The 7,034-nt window shown below is 39.4% G+C and overlaps 1 pseudogene; it reads right to left on the bottom strand.

Moving 5' to 3' along the window:
• Window positions 1-1,136: 1,136 nt before the first annotated feature.
• Window positions 1,137-6,454, bottom strand: LOC132363312 (ectonucleoside triphosphate diphosphohydrolase 6-like; annotated as a pseudogene).
• Window positions 6,455-7,034: the final 580 nt, after the last annotated feature.

Genomic DNA, 7,034 nt, shown 5'->3' with positions numbered 1-7,034 from the left:
AGGAAGAAATACATGTCTATCCATTGAGTGACAGTCTATAGTCCAGAACAATTCCCAATTAAGGAAATCTTAACTGTGCTATATATTATCTGGTTTCCATTGTATTGTAACTTCACACTGGATAGGGAGTTTAGAGTCAGAATTCAGATTTGGTGAATGCTAAGCTTTGTATAAAGCTGAGATTGTTTTACTCTGTCCAAGGTGCGAAACTTCTTTTAACTTTCCTGAATATTTTTATGGAAGATGCAACATATATAAATGATTTACAACAAAATCTGTCTCTTTTTCCATGTTATACAGCTCTCGTCGGGAAGTGGCTTCTCAGCTAGAGATGACATTCCATAGACTCCTTACATGTGGTGGTCATATGAGTTGTCTCCAGTGAGCATAATGTAAGCAGAATGATATGTGTCATTCTAGATGAAGTCAATTAAGAGTCAGGGGAATCTTCCCTTTACTCTTACTTTTCCCTTTTGAGGACCGAGAGCAGAGGATTCTTTGAGTTTCTGGGGGACAGCAGAACCATAGCCCGGAGCAACTTGGTCTATGAATCACCAGATGAAGAAAACCTTCCCACATCAGACAGGAATACCCACATTAGCTAGCTAAGTGAGTGAGAAGTAAACTTCTTTTATGTTAAGTCACTGAAATTCAAGGTTTTATTTTTTATGTTATGGAGAGCTACCCTAATTACAGAAGAAATTCAGCATTCTTCTATATACATGAATTCCCTTTTTTAAAAATTGCAGTATCTCAGTGATTATGTGAATGTTTATTAGATACAGTTACAAATTGGTCTCCTAATAATGACTTATTAAACGAAATCCAGTATATATATATATACACACACACACACATCAGTCATCCATACTTCAGCAGTGGGATAAAATCTAAGTCCAAAGGTTAATATTTAGAAAACTGCCTGAAAAGCAAAACACACGTGCATACATTTTTATTCATCCAACTTATCAACACATGGTGGAATAAAAAGGCAAGTTGGAAATATGTTTTCTTTCTCTAGGGATTACTTCACCTCCTCTTTTCTCTTTATTTTATCATGTTGTGACATTGCTATGGGGATATGGGAGGCCTATTATTAAAACAATCCTTAATCCTAAGGGAAAGAAACAAGCTGGTTATGCAGATGGGATCTAAGTAAAAAGAATAAGTTATAAAAAAGTTCAGTGAAATCATATTACAGGAAGAATATACAGAACACTGTTTTCCCCATAGAAATCTATGATTATATGAAATTAACTTTAAATTCCCTTTGTTATTACTGATTGATAGTCAGATGCAACATAGCTAAAAGATGAAAAGAAGAAAAATCCAATTAACTACTTGACTCTACTTTTAATAAAAAATATTTTATTTATTTACTAATTATATAATTATATTAATACAATTTCCATACATAACTGCCAGAAATTCACTGAAGGGTGAATATGAGTCTGGCTTTAAACACTCCATGGTAGGATCAGAATCCTTTGTTTGCAGAGACTCTCCACTTTATTTGTTCAGTCACATCTAACTAGACAAGGAGCAGGTACCTCACTTAGCAAGAATAATCAGAATTTCATCCCAAGGAATTTTTAATTGGTGATGTTAGAAATCGTTTTCTCATGGCACTTGGATGTTTAACTTGTAAACTCATGAGCTCTAAATAGGCTCTTTTGCCATATGGACTCAATTCCTTCTGGAAAAGGAATAATGTTGCGTGTGACCAGCAAGATAAAGAAGGAGAAACACTGTGGATCAGCTTCTGAGGGATGCTTATAAGCCTTTCCAATCATTAGCTCTCCTGTGCCCAGCTTAGGAAGGGACCCTGTATCATATCCCTTAATCTAACTTCATTCATTAATGTGCTGTCACTTGAAAACCCCCCAGAATTTTTTAAAAATAAAAGCTCTAACTAATATAGATATAAAAAATAATGTTGGAAGAAGAAATGAATTTCTTATTCTGGTAATTCTTTGAATCATTTATGCTTTTTGACCTGCTGTAGAACTGCTTCAGCAAATTTAACAGCATCAATGGCCTATATTAGGACTAGAGGAGAGACACTATGCCTCATTTTTCTGAACTCTAGAATGTATTCTGTCTTTGAAATCTGTGAACTTCTTTCTCTTCTGTGTGTTATAGTTTAACCTCTCACAGTTCACCCTGCAGCAGTTAAGAACAAAACCTCTATTTAAAGTGGTCCCATTCTCCATCTCTTTTGGTGAAGCATAACCCAATTAGCATAGTTGTTTTACTTTCTTTTCTGATAAATATAATTATGAAATTTTAATGAAAGTAAAATTGATCATTTGATGATTTTAAAGCTCCTGTAATTTACTCCATTAATTGTAAAATGTTGGGTGAAATATACGACTATAGACAATAAGGTTAGATCCTCAGGTAATATGCAGTTGAGGCTCAGAAAAATTGGCTAGTGTCCTGTGCATTTTGTTTGAAGCTGTTACTATAATTCATTCAATAACAGAAGTAAGCAATATTTAATACATTTTTGATAAGTATTGCTGTTGCTAGAGAAAAATTGATAAGAACACTTTATTTCTTTCCACTTGTAAGCCTTTTTATTTTGAATGGAACATACAAGGTTCAGTTTATTCTATTTATTGTACAGTAGGTATCACAGTGCCCTGAAGGACACAGGATGGGTCAAGAATGAGTATCAAGGATATTGGTGTGATGGCAGGTGAATGGACTATGGCTCAAAAAACCAGGTAGAGTAAAGAGATGGTGATTCAGAGACTCTGATTCTGACCCCTCAGTTGGGGTCTGCATATGAAAACCACACACGGGCTTCCCAGCATCTTTTGCCCTTGCTTGGCTGCAAATGTTGCACGTGGTAGTGATGCACTTGGACATAGAATCGGTGCCCAGGCCAGGGAGCGCTCAGAACATAATTTTCACACAAACTACTCAGCACCCACACTGCAGAGGCATCACTCAAAGACCTGGAAACCGGAGCACTACAACTATAAATATTTTTACAATTAACCCTTAGGATCACGTTCACATTTAAGCACGTTTTCATGAAGAGACAGGGCACACAGGGGCATGCATACATATTTTATTAGCACAATAAGTTTAGTGAACATCCATCATCTCCTATAGATATGAAATAAAAGAAAAAGAAACAAAATATTTTTGCCTTGGGATGAAAACTCAGGATTTACTCTCTTAGACACTTTCATATATAACATACAGCAATGTTAATTATACTTATCATGTTGTACACTACATCTCTAGTACTTATTTATCTTATAACTGGAAGTTTGTACCTTTTGACTGCCTTCATCCAATCCTCCCATCCCTCGTAACCACAAATCTGATCTCTTTTTCTATGTGATTGTTTCTTTGTCTTTGAAGTACAATTGAACTACAACACCATGTTAGTTCCTGTTACACAACATATTGACTTGATATTTCTATACATTTCAAAATGATCACCACGATAAGTCTAATCACCATGACAGTCTATATTTTGCCACTCCCAACCCCGTCTTCCTTGGGGTACACATAACTCTATTCATAGAGACGGTTCTGTCAGTTAACTGCAAACCGAACCATCCAAGGATTTGAGGAAAACAGACATCTGGAATATTTCACACGTCCACACCCAAGGAAGAGATAAACATGTTAAATTCCCAAGTTCACAGGAGGCTACCCCAGGATCTGTCTGTCCTGGCGTGCTGAATGTTTTATGTTTTTGTTTTTGGTTTGTTTTTTTGCGTTTGCTTTTAACTGGCTCACACTGAGAGCAGCCAGGCTGGTCTATAGATCCTCCCACCCAATTCTTCCCCAGAGAAGGTGGAGAACTGCCCTACCTGGAGGAAACCAGGAAAGTAGCAGGGAGAGCAATAAAGGACTCCTGCACCATGGGGATGCCCCATCACGGCAGGGAGAACACTGGAGACAGAGAGGGCAGTGTGGAAGGTGACTCGCCAGTGAGGCATGGTAGGAGCTGAGCTTCACTGGCCTGAACATGACCTTTGCCCCAGTCTGGTCCACTGCTCACTTAATGCCAACAGGTATACAGAGGTAAGAAAGCCTGGGCCTGTATTTTGTTCCTACCTCTGGAACTTCTCCCAACCCTTTGGTCTCCAGGTCACATGCGATAATGCCTCACTCTACAGTGCGGCTGTAGTGCTGCACAGGTGAAGCTAATGCTCAACCCAAGAGCCATCACGCAGAGAGCTCTGCAAGTCCCTTGGGCAGGTCTCCCCCCTCCCCCCATTGAGGTTAGAAGGGACGAGGGTGGCAGACCACCCTGTGAGCCCTCTTAACACCTCAACAGTAAAATCAAGCATAAAATCACATTAGTGGATGTCTAGCCAGCTGACAGACTAGGATAGGGTGGGAGTTTCACAACAGTGTACTGTTCTTTTCTGTTTATTTTGAAGAGTTAAAGTGAAGGGAAATGGTCAAAACCATTTCCTTATGCTTCGAAATCCATCTTAAGGATTATAATAGGCAGATAGAGACAAACTGTGCTGTAAACCTTCAAGGATGGGTGTATCAAGGAACATTCCTCCAGTCCTCTCTTTTTTTTAAAAAAAAATTATTTATTTATTTATTTTTGGCTGCATTGGGTCCTCGTTGCTGCACACAGGCTTTCTCTAGTTAGGGCGAGGAGGGGCTACACTTCGTCACAGTGCGCGGGCTTCTCATTGGGGTGGCTTGTCTTTGTTGCAGAGCACGGGCTCTAGGCGCACGGGCTTCAGTAGTTGTGGCTCGCGGACTCTAGAGCGCAGGCTCAGTAGTTGTGGCCCACGGGCTTAGATGCTCCATGGCATGTGGGATCTTCCCAGACCAGGGCTTGAACCCATGTCCCCTGCATTGGCAGGCGGATTCTTAACCACTGTGCCACCAGGTAAGTCCCTAGTCCTCTCTCATGCACAGTATCTGTTTCTGTTTTTGACTGTTTTTACAGCTTTACTGAGGTATGATTGACAAATAAAATAAAAATATATTTCAAGTGCACAAGGTGCTTTGATATATGTATACATGGTGAAAGGATTCCCACAATCGAGTTAATTAACACATTCATTACTTCACATATTAGCCTTTTTGTTTTTTTTTGGTGAGAATACTTAAGTTCTACTTTCAACAAATTTCAATTATACGATATAGTTTTATCAACTACAGTTACCGTGTTATACATTAGATCCTCAGAATTTATCTTAAAAATGCTGCTCATATGGAGACTATCACCACTTTTGTGAGGAGGTCCCAAGGTAAACCTGAGTGCTGACTGGGAGGTAGGGGAGAAGAAGGCAGGTGGGGGACTCCCCTGGTGGACCAGTGATTAAGACTCCGTGCTTCCATTGCAGGGAGCATGGATCGATCAATCGCTGGTCAGGGAACTAAGATCCCACATGCTGCAAGGTGCAGCCAAAAAAGCAAATAAATAAATAAATAAATAAATAAATAGTGAGCCTCCTGAGGCTGCTGCTTTAAAAAAAAGAAAAAAAAAAGCAGGTTGGCAGTAGGAAGTGCTGAGGAGCGGAGCTGCCAAGAGGCTTGACTCTTCTGTCAGGTCAGTGAGTCCACATAATGAACAATGGCTCTCAGAGCACAGCTAGTCTCAACATTGTCAGTTTTCTGAGTCAGCTTCAGCACTTTGTTCCCCAGAAACCTGAATTCTTGCAGCAGCAAACTGACAAAGGTGAGACAAGTGAATACATATGAAAGGGTTGTTCTGTGGGTGGATTTCCATTGTCCAACACACATACTTGGCTGCAATCTCAAAAGTCTCCACCCATAAGACTGCCTCCTTTCTCTGCATCCATGAGGACAAAATTTGTTGCAAAGTCATGATGCTAAAAAAATGCATAAAAATTCAAATTCTTCACTTCTTCCATTTTGTGCACTTTGTTCTAAAGGATTTCTGCCACTCTGCTGACACACAGTTCACGGAGGCCAAATGCCTTCTGTTCCAATATGCTATATATTATTTCAACATGATCCCACTCTTCTTGGAACCTGGGACACAGACAAGTGCTGACCAACTCCTTTGCATCTTTAGCAGCTTTTCTCTCCTATTCAAAGGTACTTTATCACTTCATTTTTGCTGTTGTTTGCAAAGCCTTTTCACAGGATTTAGTGGTAGCATAGGCACTTGCAGATTTCTTTACATAAATGGTTGTTCAAGTCTCTGGTTCTTCCCATGAATCCTGTATGGCCTCCTTTGTCCCATCCATGCATGCAGGTGTCATTCTCCCAGAGCAGGTAGGGGAAAGCTGCTTCTAGTTCTTCTGCCATCTCCCCTAGAAACACTTAATTTTATTATTATTACTATTATTTTTTAACATCTTTATTGGAGTATAATTGCTTTACAATGGTGTGTTAGTTTCTGCTTTATAACAAAGTGAATCAGCTATACATACACATATATCCCCATATCTCCTCCCTCTTGCGTCTCCCTCTCTCCCACCTTTCCCATCTCACCCCTGGAGGTGGTCACAAAGTACTGAGCTGAGCTGATCTCCTTGTGCTATGCGGCTGCTTTCCACTAGCTATCTATTTTACATTTGGTAGTGTATATATGTCAGTGCCACTCTCTCACTTAATTCCAGCTTACCCTTCCCCCTCCCTGTGTCCTCAAGTCCATTCTCTACGTCTTCATCTTTATTCCTGTCCTGCCCCTAGGTTTTTCAGAATCTTTTTTTTTTTTTTTTTTTTTAGATTCCATATATATGTGTTAGCATACTGTATTGGTTTTTCTCTTTCTGACTTACTTCACTCTGTATGACACTCTCTAGGTCCATCCACCTCACTACAAATAACTCAATTTCTTTTCTTTTTATGGCTGAGTAATATTCCATAGTATATATGTGCCACGTCTTCTTTATCCATTCATCTGTCGATGGACACTTAGGTTGCTTCCATGTCCTGGCTATTGTAAATAGAGCTGCAATGAACATTGTGGTACATGACTCTTTTTGAATTATGGTTTTATCAGGGTATATGCCCAGTAGTGGGGTTGCTGGGTCATATGGTAGTTCTATTTTTAGTTCTTTTAA

This window comes from Balaenoptera ricei, chromosome 3 (genome assembly GCF_028023285.1).
Source record: "Balaenoptera ricei isolate mBalRic1 chromosome 3, mBalRic1.hap2, whole genome shotgun sequence".
Lineage (NCBI taxonomy): Eukaryota > Metazoa > Chordata > Mammalia > Artiodactyla > Balaenopteridae > Balaenoptera > Balaenoptera ricei.
This window is presented reverse-complemented; position numbering and strand designations above follow the sequence as displayed.